Consider the following 17,246-nt stretch of genomic DNA (forward strand, 5'->3'; position numbering starts at 1 on the left):
GAGAGAGCGAAGTGGAGGAGCCTCTCCTCAATGTTTGGGCATGCAGGGCTGCCAAAAGGCAGGAGTGGCTACTCAGGAGGAGGAGGTCTACTCAAGAGTAGAGCTTGAGGATAATTGGCCACTCCCTTAGCCTATTTAAATTGCACGCAGCTAGTGCTTTCTTGCTAGAAACAACATCTCATTACTATAGAGCATCTTGGAGAGCGAGCGACTTCTCATATCTGGTTTTCTGGGCTGGTTGCCAACCTTTGTCGGACTTTGTTCTTAATAACTTTGATAAGGACCCTTTGCATGGGAAGCCTGCATTCTTGAAAGAGGTTTGTTTGGAATTAAACAGTGTTTGTGAAGCTTGGTGTGTGTCACATTCTCTGGGAATCTGAAGCTGGGGCAGAACAATACAAGTAGAACATGCGGAATCGAAGGTCATGCATTCATTACAATAGAGCTTATATGGGAATATAATTGATATGTTTTCTTCCTGCTTTCTTAAATACACGACTGAAAGAAAGCTAAATTTGATATACAGTTTGTAATCAGACTCCTGTCCTTGTTGAATAATTATATGCTACTACTTTTTGCAATGTACCTTGGATCAGTTGAAAAAATTAGGAGTTGAAGATCTGAGTGGTCTAATGTCCATTTATTGATTTTTTTTTTTTTGGGTGAGGTAACCTTAGCAAGGTATAATAAATGTGTGTTTAGTGTGAAACAGAGGAAAAGGCAAGGATAAATGGCTCTTTCCTAAGCAATAATAATGAAGACACTCCAGCAAAAGGAAACACGGGCTGACGTAATGCTTGCTTAAATTAGCTGTGCCAAATCCCATTCTATTACTTTCAGTGGGGTTTAGCTGCGATCACCACTGCATGCATGAGTTTGACTAAATCAATTTACTCTTCCTCTCTTTTGATCTATTGAGGCCCACTGCTGATTGATCGATTGCCTTTCTGTCTCCGGCTTCAGCTGCAAAGGCTCCCAGAGCTGTTTACAGAATAATAAAAATAACAACAACAACAAAAGTCAGATCGTGGCCTTAGGCTTACTATATGTACAAGAGAAAATGGTGAAAGAAAGAGAGAAAAAGATAGAGCCTGGCTATTAATGTTTTATGATCATCAGAATGTCTACCTGAAACTGAAGTGGAGAGCCTGAAGTGACACAACTCTGATATCTGCTCCCCAGTCAGTCTTAATACCATGTTTCCCCCCAAATAAGATATGCCTTGTTAATAAGCCCAATCGGCTTTTGAGCACATGGCAATAAAGCCAAGCACTTATTTCAGGGTTCAAAAAATATAAGACAGGGTCTTATTTTCAGGGAAACACAGTAGAACAAACTAGACCCCTCAGATAGTAGCAACTGTAAATGGAGATAGCAATTTTTTGCATTCTACATCAACTTGCATTCTGCTTTTTCACAAGGTATCCAGTTTTCTTTACCTTGTTCACCGCCAGTTTCTTCTCTTTACTACAGGACAATTATTTCAATAGCTGTATAGGAAGTTAGAACCCACTCCTCTCCTAGGAAAATGAGATATTTTAGGAAATATTAAAAGGGCAGAATATTTCCCCTAAAAGGGAGGCAGAAACTCATCCCCCCACACCTTTGTCAATGGGCCATTAAGGCCTGGACCAGTCTATTTTACATAACAAAGGTCTACCTCAGTGGTGGGTTGCCCCCGGTTCGCACCGGTTCTATAGAACCGGTAGTAAAACCGGAGGGGGGCTCCGCCCACCCGACCCCAACGTCATCAACGTCACGCATGCGCATGAGGGAAGCAGCTGCGCATGTGCGGCCCCACTGCAAACCGGTAGTAAAGGTAAGGAGAACCCACCCCTGATCTACCTCCTTCAGGCAGAGCCATAGTAAGAATTGCCCAAAGCTCTTTCATCACCCAGAAAAATTCAACCAAGCTTGGGACAACCTACAAAGTTACTCCTGCATGGCCCCATGGGAGTCTGATAACCAATCAGAATACAAGCCCAAATTCTAAGCTCAACAGAGGGTATAAATCTTTCTCTCTCTCTCTCACCCATGTGCCTTTTTTTGCCCAGGACCTCAAAACCATTAAACCATCTTTTCAAGCAGTCTCCATGTTTCCAGTGTCTTTCTCCCCACTTGGATGGACATTTCTTCTAACAGCTGCTAGACAACAATGGTCCACTCTGGGTAGCAAATGAGCAGAGATGTATTTGTTTGTTGGGCCAACATCGGACATCAACTCACCAAAGATGGCAGTTCCTGGATGTCTGTTTCTTCTTGTATGCTAAATTAAGAGAATATTCAGGATTATATAATTTAGGAAACTATCAAAACACTCCTTTTTTAAGGCAAAGGAATGATTTAAAATAACTTAATAACAAACTGTTTTGCTTTGGTCATGGTCATATCAGCATTTCTTACCCTAATATCTTTTCTTACCCTAACATTTCTTATCCTTTAATAAAGCCATCTTATATTTTTAAAGTTGAATTGTTTCCCAATAATGTTCTAGAATTTGAGAGGAACATAGTTATTAAGGGGAAGAGATGAGTACATTACACTGGAGAAGAAAAACATTGGAGAGATGTGATGGCTCAGTAGCTGAAACACTGGAAAATATGGTAATATAGGCACACTTTCTATTGCTTTAAGCCTTCTAGACAAGAAGTACGCCCAGAAGAACTAATTCTACTTTATTGCAAGATGACATTAACAGAATCTTGTGAATCTATCCATTTCTCCACTTTTGCCTTTACAGCCCAAGAAACTAGAGATGATCCCTTCAAAGATGTTTGCCATGTCTAGATTTGTTCTACAAGCTACCCTGCCTCTTATCTGACTGTTGTCCTGACTGTGGTTCTTCTCTTTTTCTCCCAAGGTCATTCGCACAGGTTATTACTCTTTGAATGTTATGCTTTAAGATAAGTTGCATGAACTTTCAAAATTGAAAGTTTTTTATAGACGTTGAGGGTTACAAAGTGGGAAATTTTGGAGATCCGAAACTGATTTGAGGAAGCCAACTGGGTCCTTCCAGAGCTGAAGAACCTTCTTGGTTGAGAAGTGAAATGCCTTCAAAGAAAAAAACAGTAAGTCCAGTTGCTTCTTGAAAAAGCACCTTTGGGACAACCATGAGCTTGATGACTGAGAATCTCCATTGATGTCCATGACCCCTGAACCTGGGTTTATTTCTATTGTTGGGCAAAGCAGCCCTTTCAGGAGAACAGCAGAGCTGGGAAAGTCTACTATTAAGGAAATGGGGTGTTGAGCAAATCAGGCTGATTAAGGAGAGATGGTTGGGATTTGTCTAGTTGCCTTATTGGTACTGAACTTGGTGAAGTGGTGTATGAAGCTTCTGTTCTTTGGCTTAGATGGGAATGTAAGGGGGCTTTGTCAAGAGTCAGGGAGGGTCAGGGGTGGGATTGAAAAATTTTAGCAACCAGTTCTCAGCCTGGTTGCTGGATGGGTATGGCCATGGGAGCGTGGCCTAATCAGCTTCCTGCACCATGGTGGGGGAGGGGCATTTTCACCCTCCCCAGGTTCTGGAGGCTTTCCTCGAGCCTCCAGGAGGGTGAAAACGGCCTCCCCCGGGCTCCAGAGGCTCTCCGGAGGCCAGAAATGAGCCAGTACTTTCAGTAGGCCCGTTTTTCACCCTCCCAGAGCTTCTGCACGGGCCTTGCACTAACCTGGCATCCAAAACAGGCCACATGGAGACTCCTGGGTGGGGTGGGGTGGGTGGAGTCAGCCAGTCCTTGCAGCTACCAGTTTGGCGAACCAGGTTAAAATTGACATCCAGTTCACCTGAACTTGTCCGAACCAGCTGAATCTCACCCCTGGGGAGGATCCATTTGAATCCTAATAGGATTAGGCAAAGAGAAAATCTGGTTTTGAACCTGATGATCTTTGCAAGAGAAGGGAGGAAAAAGGGTACAACTTCAATTTTGTTGATTAGATTTATTTAATCCACTACATTTTGTTTTAATAATGAGTTCATCTAAGAGCTGGAATGAATTTATTTTTTCTAAACATTTTTACTATGTACCTGACAAGTCAATTGTATAAATAAATGGTTATATGTGTCAGAAATATTAACTTTCAGGTCCTAGCCAAAGCTCAGGTCAGCCCTTTTGATGAAAAATATTTGAGAGTTCTTTCCCACAATGGAAAACATTAAATATGTAAAAGAGGAAATTATTTTTATAGTATTGCCTTTTTTTAATTTTGTGTGTGTATCTTACAAATGGAATTTCCTAACTCGGTAGGGTAGGACCTGCCTATAATTCCTATTATGCAAGACATTTGGCTGGGGTTGATTTCTTTAACTATGGAAGAACTTAGCGATAAATTATTTTAAAGAACCATAGAGATGATGAAATGGCTTTACATGAATTCTATTAGGGTTCAATATGGAAAAAATTTCAAGAGCCTTTCGTGAAAGGAGAGACAATATTTAGAAATGTAGGATACGGAAGGTCGAATTTCATATACCGATCACATTAAACTTTGTAGTAGTTTTGTCTACAATAGACAGATATTTTGATACCATACAAAAGAATCCGGAAGGCTATTATGCATATTTCTCCAGTGTTATTTCAGAAAGCTGTGTGTTTGTGTGTGTGTGTGTCCCTGAGCATGGGGATTGACTTTTTAAAATTGCATTTGTATTGCATTTTTAAATCTTTGTTAGCCACCAAAAGCATTGGTGAGATGGATGGCAATAAAGAATGAATGAATGAATGAATGAATGAGCCATTCAAGAGTCGTTCTCATTCTAGTATGCAGGTCAATAATAATCTCATGGTGAGTTGTTGACAAATCTTTTAAAAATAGTAATGATGTACTGAAATCCTTTACAATTAGAAATTCATCAGTTGATGCAGCCATCAGTTCAGCTATTGCCACATATTAAAACTAACTAAGAAAGACAATCAATGTAATATAAGCAAAACTGTCCAAGAAGATCCTTTTACAAAATGCATAGGTTTAGAAAGCAATGCATTTATATATATCATATTTTTCAGACTATATGGCACTCCAGACTATAAAATGCACCTTTTGAGGAGGAAAACAAGAAAAAAAAATCTGCCTCTCAGCAATTTGCCTCCTTGCAGCAAACAGCACAGCCTGATTTAGCACGAGCAGCTGATCGGTGGTTAGATCTGCCTCCAAGAGTACCGCCTATCAGCTGTTCCAGGCTGTGGGGATTGTTGCCGCTCATTAGCGCCATCACTGCCATTGCCACTGCCACCTATTGCCACCTCTGCGTGCCCCATTTTCGCCTTCCACGCATCCCATTTTCCACCTTCATGTGCCCCATTTTCAGCCTCCACATGTCTCATTTTCAGCCCGTTCCAGGCAGTGGGGATAGGCAGCAGTGGTGCCGATCCCCGCTGCCTGGAACAGGCCAAAAATGGGGCACGCAGAAGAGGCGATAGGTGGCATTGGTGATGGGCAGTGATGGCGGTGATGGGTAGTGGCAATCTCTGCAGCCTGGAACAGCTGATAGGTGGTATTCCAAGAGGCAGATCCAACTGCCAATCAGCTGCTCATGCTAAATCAGGTTGTGTTGAAGCTGACCAGGCTATTTGCTGTTTGCTGCAAGGAGGCAAATTCCTGGGAGGCAAAAGCTGAAGGGTGAGCGCTGGCGGGTGGGTGGGGCTTCGGCAACATTCCCTCTATAAGACGCACAGACACATTTCCATCCACTTGTGGGGGGGTGTGGAGTGCATCTTATACACTGAAAAATATGGTCAGGGTGTGTGTGTGTATAAAATTTATATTTCGCTGATAAAGAAATAAAGGGAGACTAGTATAGATCTATTTCAAGGTATTTAGCTCTCATTAGCTAGCCATACCCTTACTTGGATTCGAACTTGGGCTGCCTGCATGTTAGGCAGTTGTATTAACCACTGAGCCACAAGTTCTCCTCCCTTCATCAACTTGAGCCAGGGGAGAGATTAAGTGTTTTTCTATCAAGACACCTGGTCTACCCCAGCATGTGGGAGGGAGCATACTGCATGAATATATACAGTGGGGCAAAAGAGTATTTAGTCAGCCACCAATTATTCAAGTTCTCCCACTTAAAAAGATGAGAGAGGCCTGTAATTGACATCATAGGTAGACCTCAACTATGAGAGACAAAATGAGAAAACAAATCCAGACAATCACAATGTCTGATCTGGAAAGAATTTATTTGCAAATTATGGTGGAAAATAAGTATTTGGTCAATATCAAAAGTTCATCTCAATACTTTGTTATATATCCTTTGTTGGCAATGACAGAGGTCAAAAGTTTTCTGTAAGTCTTCAGAAGGTTGGCACACACTGTTGCTGGTATGTTGGCCCATTCCTCCATGCAGATCTCCTCTAGAGCAGTGATGTTTTGGGGCTGTCGCTGGGCAACACGGACTTTCAACTCCCTCCAAAGGTTTTCTATGGGGTTGAGATCTGGAGACTGGCTAGGCCACTCCAGGACCTTGAAATGCTTCTTACGAAGCCACTCCTTCGTTGCCACGGCAGTGTGTTTGGGATCATTGTCATGCTGAAAGACCCAGCCATGTTTCATCTTCAATGCCCTTGCTGATGGAAGGAGGTTTGCACTCAAAATCTCACGATACATGGCCCCATTCATTCTTTCCTGTACACCGATCAGTCGTCCTGGTCCCTTTGCAGAGAAACAGCCCCAAAGCATGATGTTGCCACCCCCATACTTCACAGTAGGTATGGTGTTCTTTGGATGCAACTCAGCATTCTCTCTCCTCCATAAATGACAAGTTGTGTTTCTACCAAACAGTTCTACTTTGGTTTCATCTGACCATATGACATTCTCCCAATCCTCTTCTGGATCATCCAAATGCTCTCTAGCAAACTTCAGACAGGCCCGGACATGTACTGGCTTAAGCAGGGGGACACGTCTGACACTGAGGGATCTGAGTCCCTGGCGGCGTAGTGTGTTACTGATGGTAGCCTTTGTTATGTTGGTTCCAGCTCTCTGCAGGTCATTCACTAGATCCCCCCGTATAGTTCTGGGATTTTTGCTCACCGTTCTTGTGATCATTTTGACCCCACGGGGTGAGATCTTGCGTGGAGCCCCAGATCGAGGGAGATTATCAGTGGTCTTGTATGTCTTCCATTTTCTGATTATTGCTCCCACAGTTGATTTCTTCACACCAAGCTGCTTGCTTATTGCAGATTCAGTCTTCCCAGCCTGGTGCAAGTCTACAATTTTGCTCTTTGGTCTTCACCATAGTGGAGTTTGGAGTGTGACTGTTTGAGGTTGAGGTGTCTTTTATACTGATAACAAGTTCAAACAGGTGCCATTAATACAGGTAATGAGTGGAGGACAGAGGAGCCTCTTAAAGAAGAAGTTACAGGTCTGTGAGAGCCAGAAATCTTGCTTGTTTGTAGGTGACCAAATACTTATTTTCCACCATAATTTGCAAATAAATTCTTTCCAAATCAGACAATGTGATTGCCTGGATTTGTTTTCTCATTTTGTCTCTCATAGTTGAGGTCTACCTATGATGACAATTACAGGCCTCTCTCATCTTTTTAAGTGGGAGAACTTGCACAAATCGTGGCTGACAAATACTTTTTTGCCTCACTGTATGTGTATATATATACATATACATATACATATACATATACATATACATATACATATACATATACATATACATATACATATACATATATACATACATACATACATACATACATACATATATATATATATATATATATATATATATATATATATATATATATATTCATACTGTATATATATGAAAAATTCCAGTCTGATAAATGAGACAGAAGACCAGATTAGCCTACATGGAAAATGAAATAAGATATGGAATTGGTACTCAAATTATAGGCATGTTGTTACTCACAGATGCTACTTTGGGGACTCAGATGTCCTATTAAGTTTGCTATCTGTACAGATCTCTCAAGCTGAGATGGCACAAATTGGACTAATTAAAAGTAGGTAAAGAAATGTCTCCTACGAGCCTATATCTCAGTGGTTCTCAACCTGTCATCACAGGGGATCCATGAAGGCTTGAAGAAATGTTATGATTTAAATCTTGAGTTAAGTCTTGATGGTCTGTGGCCATAGTCCGTGGCCACAAAAGGTTTTTCAAGGAGTCTCTGGTGAAGAAAAGGATTGAGAACCACTGCTCGATCTAATTATTTTCCATAGCATAGGCAGACATATTATTTTTTATGATGTTTTCTTTAGAAAAACGTGTTCAGATATAAATAGCACTAATTTTCCTGCCAAGTTAATTACCATTATTAAGTTTCACTTAAAATGAAAAACAAAAACAAAAAAAAACCACCTTGTTGATGCCGCATACAAAATAATTATCAAATCATTACCCTGAGCTGGAACCCGTGAAGAAAATGCAGTCTTTGGAGATACGGAACTAAAATTCATTCATACACCAATAGTTAAATTCTAATCACATTTCCTGAGACGACAGTTTCTGACAGAACGGGGAGTTCATTTTACTGAAGACAGTCAGTTGATAAATATGAAATGCTCTCGTCAGATTTTGTAATTTCCAGCTTTTGAAAACCTTCAGAGTGTGGAGTGGCAAAAAAGGGGCTCCAATAGACACAGATTTGAATTGTGCATCAACTTTATCAACTGTACAATATATTTAAAATGCAGAGGCACAAATCTTGGTTCCTACATTTGGGCAAGACAGAAAGTCTGTAATCACAGAAATGTTGCCAGCCATGTCCAACCATAATTAGATTGCTTATCCTTTCATATTAAACAGATTGAGACAAGGCTGGTTTATAGAACATATTAGGAAACCTGGAATGCCCCATTATTTGCCTAGCCCTTAGGACTGAACATCCATTTTTAAATATAATATCTTTTGGATTGAAAGTTGGACAAAAAATTAAACTGCTGATATTCATCTCCCAATTTCCGGAAAGTTTTATTCCCTTGAATAAAGGCTTTTAAAGATTGTTTTGGTTGTTTGGTTTTGGCATTTTCAATTGATTCTTGTAGATTAACAGGGGTAGATAAAACGGCAGGCAGGATAAACATGTTAATATACTCTCTTTGAAAGAATAGTTAAATTATGGAAAAATGTCTCAGTGTTTAAATTTCATTTTCATTTTCATTTTCATTTTATTAAATTTGTATACCGCCCTACTCCCGAAGGACTCAGGGCGGTGAACAGCCATAAAATAAAACATATAGATACAAAATTTAAAATAGAGATAAAACAAATTAAATAAATTTAGCTAAATGACCTTGTATCAAGAAAAGTAAATTTAAGTTTAACTGGAAACCATTTTTGGATGATTATCTTGTACATTCACGTTACATCCAAAACTTGTGTTTCAGAGTTTATATATCTTTTACATATTATATCTATTATAATACAGACTTAATGCATCTGCTATAGATTATAGATAGTTTTCTTTTAATAACTTGAACCATGTTAACCAACATTTTTAGTTGAAAGTTCAACACAGGTAGATGGACTTTGATTAGAAATTGGATACGAAATATTTTATAATGCTATAAAATTCTAGTGATAAATTAGAACAGTGTTTTTGGCATGTGTTGGCATGTGTTTTTCTAAATGAGGAATTCTGGGAGTTGAAGTCCACACATCTTAAAATATTATTTTATGTGTAATCTCTCTGTATGTCTATGCCTATACCTGATTTTTAAAAAATCTATAGCACCTATTTTTATATTCTTTTAAAATATGTAGCAATGGAATGTAAACAATAAGATAAATATGCCTTTGAAAGAGGGCATATTAACAAGGTAAAATCTTTAACTGCTCATTTCTAGCTGTCATTTTTAACACCACTTATGCAAGTGCTCCTATATCTAGGCTCCATAATTAGTTTGGTTGTACATTGTGCTTCATTCTGCAGCTTGCCTTATTTTAATACTTGCAGAAGAACTGTGAAAACTAGGAAGACTGCAGACTGCTGGACTTTTTCATATGCCCTTAAATCAACTTTTATCTACAGTGAAGAACCAACAATCTATCTTCACCCAGATGAGCAGTGATTAACACAAGATTAACACTAGACCCTCTCTGCAGGCATGCGAGCCGTTGCCAAGCTCAGCTCCACCCCGCATGTGCACACGCCTCCCGCCAGCCAGCTGATTTTCAGGTCTCTACTGCACATGTGTGTGGGGGGGACGCATGGGGGAGATGCACACACATGCCTGGGGGGTCACACGCACATCCACAGGGGTGGGGGGAGTGCAGGGGGGGCAGCATGCCCCCTCTGCAGCCCGTTTTGGGCCTCACAGGCCTCCCTGCAGCCTCCTGGGACCAAAAACGGGCCGCAGGGAAGTCTGTGGGGCCCAAAATGGGGCAGGGGGGTCACACACGCGGGGGGAGCACAGGGGCATCATGCATGCATGCGTGAGGAGGTGGGGCACGGGGGGCTGTTGCACATGCACGCACGCACACACTTTCGGCATGTGATGACAAAAAGGTTAGCCATCACTGCACTAGACCAACCGTAAAGAAGTAAGCAATATCCCAATCAAGGAACTACCAACTCAAGACAAACAAGTTAACAGTAAACAACAGCCTAGTTAGGAAACCACCAAGAACACTCCCAGCAACACCTGATAAGGTAAATCACTAACATAAAAAGAGAGCAAACCACACTCCCTTTTAGCACTGATGATGTTACCTAGTTTGGTAATGAAATGTCTACAAGAAAACAATGAAGGTCAGAGACCACGAAGGCTCTCATAGTAAGAATCTTTCATGTGCTCCCTCTACCCCATTCCATTCCTCAATTTTATGGTTCACTGGGGAATTTAAATTCAGATCTCAGATTAAATATAGTCCTTGCTGATATTGTAGCCACTCTATTTCTCTAACCTTAATGTTTTTACAATATATTTCAAAACAGTGGCTATAACGTTCAGCATTTATCTATAGCTAAAAAAATCACTTTATAATTCTCCTCTTTTAAGATCTCATGAAAACAATAATAAATAGAAGAATAATTTGTTAGGTTTATATACCATAAGGAGCAAAAGCAAAAGCTGAACCTTCCTCACCCAAGCAAAATGATGGCTAAAATTTAAAAAGTTATTAATAGACTAAGGCTGGATTTAATAACATTTGAAAATATAAGAATACTTCCTGCAGGAAACTCCAATCTTTGCAAATGGGAGAAAAATAACATTATGAGACTTTGAAGACTGGACATTAATGGCATCAGAAGGAAGTGAAAGGGATAGATAGATAGATAGATAGATAGATAGATAGATAGATAGATAGATAGGTAGATGATAGATAGATAGATAGATAGATAGATAGATAGATAGATAGATAGATAGATGATAGATAGATAGATAGATAGATAGATAGATAGATAGATAGATAGATAGATAGACAGTAGATAAAATTCATATTTGCTAATAAAGAAATAAAGGGAGACTAGTATAGATCTATTTCAAGCTATTTAGCTCTCATCAGCTAAATATAATATAGATTTGATACACAATAGTTTGTTGTGAAAGCAACTGCCTGAAGGCTCCTGGATTGGAGCTGAAAGGCGAAAGAGAAGCAGTATGCTCCCTCCCATATTGAGGTTGACCAGGTGCGACAGAAAAAACTCTCTATATATTATTGGACAAGACTGAAATTGATTCAAATGTGGATTTGAAAAATATAGACTATAAGAAGGTTATAGGATTCAATCTGGGTCAGTCACAGGGACTAAAGGTTTGGTCTTCTGAGTTTTTGGACTTGTGCTAGATCCATTTGTATTGTTTCATTCATTCATTCATTCATTCATTCATTCGTATAAGAATGAATATATAGACAGAATAATGACTTGGATGATTTATCTCTAATGAACTTACAAAAAAATTTCTTAATGTTGTCAGTGACTTCATGAGAAGTATTAAAGAGAATTTTTTTAAAAAAATCAAATGATTGGATATTGCCTGAAGGGGTTAAAGACTTGATGATCAGGGACTAGAAAATATGTCCTATGGAGAGCAATTAAAGGAACTGAGAGTGCTAAAATCTGAGAAGAAAAGGCTGAGGGAAAAATGTGTGTGTGTGTGTGTGCCTTTGAATAAGTGTTGACTCATGGTAACTACCTGGACACATCCCTGCAATTTTCTTGGTAACATTTGAGAAGTGGTTTGCTACTGCCTCCTTCCTCATGACCTGTGGTGATGTAGTGATTAGAATGCAGTATTGCATGCTAACTCTGCCCACTGCAAGGAGTTCGATCCTGACTGGCTCAAGATTGACTCAGCCTTTCATCCTTCTGAAGTCAGTAAAATAAGGACCCAGATCATTTGTGGCAATATGTTGATTCTGTAAACTGCTTAGAGAAGGCTATAAAGCACCATGAAGCAGTACCTAAGTGCTATTGCTATTAAGTGTGTAATAGATATGTTGTTATTTCTACTAATCCTTAATGGAGTTTTGCTGACTAGGAAGGAAGGTGGGGTTTTGAAGTTGTTTAAAAAGAATGAGGTTAGATATGCGAGATTTTTTTTTGCATTTGCAATTATGATAACAAGATGTCATAGTTGTGTATACTTGCTGAGATAAAAGAGAGCAGTTTCCTCCTCCTCCTCCTCCTCCTCCTCCTCCTCCTCCTCTTCTCCTTCTCCTTCTCTTTCTCCTCCTCCTCCTCCTCTCCTCCTCCTCCTCTTCCCCCTTCTTCTTTCTACATTCTATCCTTTTTCTCTTTTATAGTCTGCATTAGTTTTATCTGTATCTGTAATTCTTTGTATATGTGAGTGTGTGTGTCTCTCTGTGTGCGTGCATCAATCAATCATTTTCCTTAATTTGCCCTATATGAAAACAATAAGGACAGCAGCAGCAACCAGGCTTGTTATAGTGGCAGAAGAAGGCTTAGCAATCAGGGCATCAAATTTTATGCCAGCATACTTTTCTGCTGTCTCAGGGACTTGCGAATCGTGCTTTAATGTGGCCATCTGGCTGTGCTTCCAGTGAGCAAGAACTAATGCGGTGTGTAAATCTTGGGTATGATCCTTGCATTGGCAATCTCCCATTTACGAGGTGTGACAGGAGTTAGCCTATCCATATGTTGTGTCCAATGAAGGTGCATTATATAGCATTCTAACTTGGACTCTGTGATTTGCTAATTTATGAAATGCCAACTGAAACAGAGCTTTTGAGGCGCTGCTCGTTTGATTAGAGACTGGATTGTTTTCACCCATGTTAGGATCATAATTTCAATAGATTGTGGTTAACAGCTGCAGAAAATTCAACATGTTTAAGAGGCTGACTCACACAATAATATTGCTTATGTGACTGTATACCTGAAAATGGCCAAGTGACAGGAACATTTGTTGTTGTTGTTAGTTACGAAGTCGTGTCTGACCCTTCGCGACCCCATGGACAATGTTCCTCCTAGCCTTCCTGTCCTCTACCATCTCCCGGAGTCCATTTAAGTTCACACAGACTGCTTCAATGACTGTAACATTACAGTGGAAATATAGAATATAGCAATAGCAATAGCACTTAGACTTGTATACTGCTTTACAGTGCTTTACAGCCATTTCTAAACTGTTTACAGGGTCAGAATATTGCCCCCAGCAATCTGAGTCCTCATTTTACCCACCTCGGAAGGATGGAGGCTGAGTCAGCCTTGAGCCTGATAAGATTTAAACTACCAAATTGCAGTCAGCAGAAGTAGCCTGCAATACTGCACTCTAACCACTGCACCATCATGGCTCATATAAACTTATTTGCCTTCTTAGAAAGGCCCAACTGAATGATACAATTCAGAAACAACAAATTTGCATTCGAGTCAGAAGCACTGAAGTGCTTCCAGATTTAGAACAGCGACCCTAGTGGTGGGTTGCTCCCGGTTCGCACCAGTTCGCAAGAATCAGTAGTAAAAAAATTTAGTAGTTTGGAGAACCAGTAATAACATTGGCTGGCCACGCCCCTGAACCAGTCCCGGCCCAGTCGCCACTCGCTTACCCCACCCATCTCATCAGAGGCTTTTTTTTTTTTTAGTTTTAAAAGCATTTTTTTTACAACCTCTTCGGCTGAAAAAATGCTTTTAAAAGTTAAAAAAAAAATCATCTGATGATCGCATGGCTCAGCTGGGATCTTCAGAGGCTTCTGAAAACATTTTTTCTGCAGGGGAAAAAATCCCTTTAAAAGCCTCTGGCAATCCCAGCAGATTTGCCTGCTCGTCAGAAGCTTCTAAAAGCATGTTTTCCTGCAGCCTCTTCAGCCGAAGAGGTTGTAGGAAAAAAAATCCCTTTAAAAGCTTCTGGCGATCCCAGCAGATTTGCCTGCTCGTCAGAAGCTTCTAAAAGCATTTTTTTCTGCAACCTCTTAAGGTTGTAGAAATAATGCTTTTAAAAGTAAAAAAAAAAAAAAAAGTTGCCCACGCCCACCCATTCACATTATCCCCAAGCCACGCCCACAAAATAAGCCACACCCATAGAACCGGTAGTAAAAAAATTTAGAACCCACTCCTGAGCGGCCCCCAACCTTTTGGGCATCAAGGGACCGGTTCTGTGGAGAATGTGGTTTCATGTGCTGCCTGCATCCCGTGGATGGGATTTCATTTGTTTTCACGGCCTGATGCCAGTCCATGGACCATGGGGTTGGGGACCCCTGATTTAGAACACTGCTTTGATGCTTTGTCTTAACATTCTGACAAAGATCCTGCTGTACTGTAGAATACCTGATGAAAGCTATTCTAATATATATAAAAATAAAATTTTAGTTAAGCCCTGAACATCAGGTGTAGGTGAGGAGGTCTCATGATTAAATGGGAAGTAGACCTTATTCCTCTTCCCTTGCCTTCCTAAAATCTGTTTATTCCTTAGCGTCATGGTATGTAATTAGAAAAACTGAATCAACACCACAATAAATGAGAACTTTACTCTGCTGTGGACATTCCGATGACCATTAGATGGCATGAAGAAGTGAGATTTTTGCCTCCCCCGCCCCACATTTTCTGCTGCATCCAGTAGCTTTCTAGATTTTTTTGACAACCAGTTATGATAGCTCTGTACTGCACCGTAGATTTTCTTGCATTTAATGAGAACAAAAAGTTACCACCTGTGTTTAGGGCACGTCAGAACTGAATCATGTGATGACCAGTTATTGACACTCTTAAAATATGAGCAGTAACCTCTGCAGGATCAGTGACATTTAAAAAAAAAAAGAATATTAGGAAATGTTGTACAATCCACCTCGAAACGATGCTTGTTTGAATTTGACCTGACCCATGTCCAACCTCAAGTAGCATATTTTGTGTGCTTTTAAGAAGAAAAAGAAAATATGTAGGTATCTAATTTATTATTGGAACAAAGTTGCTGATACCGCTGTTTTGCCTTAGGCATCAATATATCTTGAGACATCTCTGGCTGGAACAGTTCACGGGAGCAAAAAATCTCTTCTTCATTTGCTGCAGCAAAGCTCAGTATCTGGTAAACAAAACAGCAGCTTCCTCCAGCGAATTATTCAACAGCATGACTCAGACCCATGTTAGACCTTTAATGTTGCAGGAGTTTTGTTTTTCCAGATTACTGTAAAAATGAAATTAATGTAAATGTTTACTAAGTGGTTTTTTTCCCCAAGTGAGACCAGTCTATCAGGGCAACCTGGTCTATCCCAATATGGGACAGTGCATACTGCTCCTGCTTTCGTCTTTCAGCCCCAATTCAGGAGCCTTCGCAGGCAGTTGCTTTTGCTTTTACTATTATAAATTCAAACACAAAAATAATTTGTTGTGAAAATGACTGCCTGTGAAGGCTCCTGGATTGGGGCTGAAAGGTAAAATCGGAAGCAGTATGCTCCATCCCATATTTGGGTAGATCAGGTTGCCCTGATAGACCGGTCTCACCGAAAAAACACTTAATCTCTCCCCTGGTATAGCCAAAAAAGTGAGGAGAGCCTGCAGCTTAGAGGTTAATACATCTACCTAATATGCAAGTATCCCAGGTTTGAATCCCAGAAGGGTATGGCTAGCTGATGAGAGCTAAATAGCTTGAAATAGAGCTATACTTTGTTGTTGTTTGTCGCAAAGTCATGTCTGACCCATCGTGATCCCATGGACAATGTTCCTCCAGGCCTTCCTGTCCTCTACCACCCCTGGGAGTCCATTTAAGCTCACGCCTACTGCTTCAGTGACTCTATCCAGCCGCCTCATTCTCTGTCGTCCTCTTTTTCTTTTTCCGTCAATCTTTCCTAGCATTAGGCTCTTCTCCAGTGAGTCCTTCCTTCTCATTAGGTGGCCAAAGCATTTGAGTTTCATCTTCAGGATCTGGCCTTCTAAAGAGCAGTCAGGGTTGATCTCCTAGATCTATACTGGTCTCCCTTTATTTCTTTGTCAGTAAAGACAAACGTAAATGTTTACCATTCATCAGTAGCCACCTCTGGGGCCAATTATTTTTATATCAGACATTAACCTAGTACTTTTCAGTTCTCAATACTTTTCAATTTTTGTCAATTTCCTCTGATTGTTTGCTTTTCTTTCCATCATAGCTTTAATCACTTATTAACGTTGCTTGTTGTTCAGACTAACAGTGGGAATAGCAACCAGTAATTTTACATTGTGCCCCCTAATTATAACGGTTGCTTTTTATGTTTTCATGCTCATGTCAAACATGGTACTATTATGAAGAGACAAAAATATTGGTAATTAAAGATAATTAATTGCTTTAAAGGTAATGAATTAGGAATGAGGCAATCTTCCTCTTTAGAGAAGAAGACAAGGCTATTAATCACTGATTCTATCGCTTTGCTCAAGAAGCAAACAGGAAATTTCTAATTAAAAGAATAAATACCCCCAAAATCTTCAATCTGCTTTGTCGGAACAGTCTAACATTACTGTTGTGTGACCCTTTAAAGTTAATACAAACTATTAACTTTTGTTTTGATATTCTCATACCCATTCACTTAAAAGCAGCCTGTAAAATGTTCTGGGTTTTTTTTTTTTAAATGTAATCTTATCTACTTTTTTTCTGATTATTTCTTTGATGGAATGTGCACACCATTTTTTATCATATGAAAATGAGCACAGCCTTTGATTGTAGCAAACTGAGCATGGGAACACCCATGAAGCAGATTATTCACAGTTTTCATGCTATATTTATAAAAGTAGAATTTTAACATTATATTGAGTTACACTTTGTACAATGGGGGTATATTTTATATACAAAGATGGGTATGAATCAGTGGTGGGTTGCCCCAGGTTTGGACCGGTTCGCATGAACCGGTAGTAAAACTGGCGGGAGGC

At 39.9% G+C, this 17,246-nt stretch overlaps 1 long non-coding RNA gene across 1 annotated transcript in view; it reads right to left on the reverse strand.

Annotated features, from left to right (window-relative positions):
- Positions 1–621: 621 nt before the first annotated feature.
- LOC148113159 (uncharacterized) overlaps positions 622–17,246 on the reverse strand; it is a 28,139-nt gene continuing 11,514 nt past the window's right edge. Inside the window, exons 3-5 of the long non-coding RNA XR_015728525.1 lie at positions 2,227–2,266; positions 1,440–1,520; positions 622–981 (exon numbers count right to left, since the gene is read on the reverse strand). This is a non-coding gene — a long non-coding RNA (uncharacterized LOC148113159). The remainder of the gene's footprint in view (positions 982–1,439; positions 1,521–2,226; positions 2,267–17,246) is intronic.

This window comes from Pantherophis guttatus, chromosome 6, assembly GCF_059756535.1.
Source record: "Pantherophis guttatus breed Tessera chromosome 6, ASM5975653v1, whole genome shotgun sequence".
In the NCBI taxonomy this organism is placed as follows: Eukaryota; Metazoa; Chordata; class Lepidosauria; order Squamata; family Colubridae; genus Pantherophis; species Pantherophis guttatus.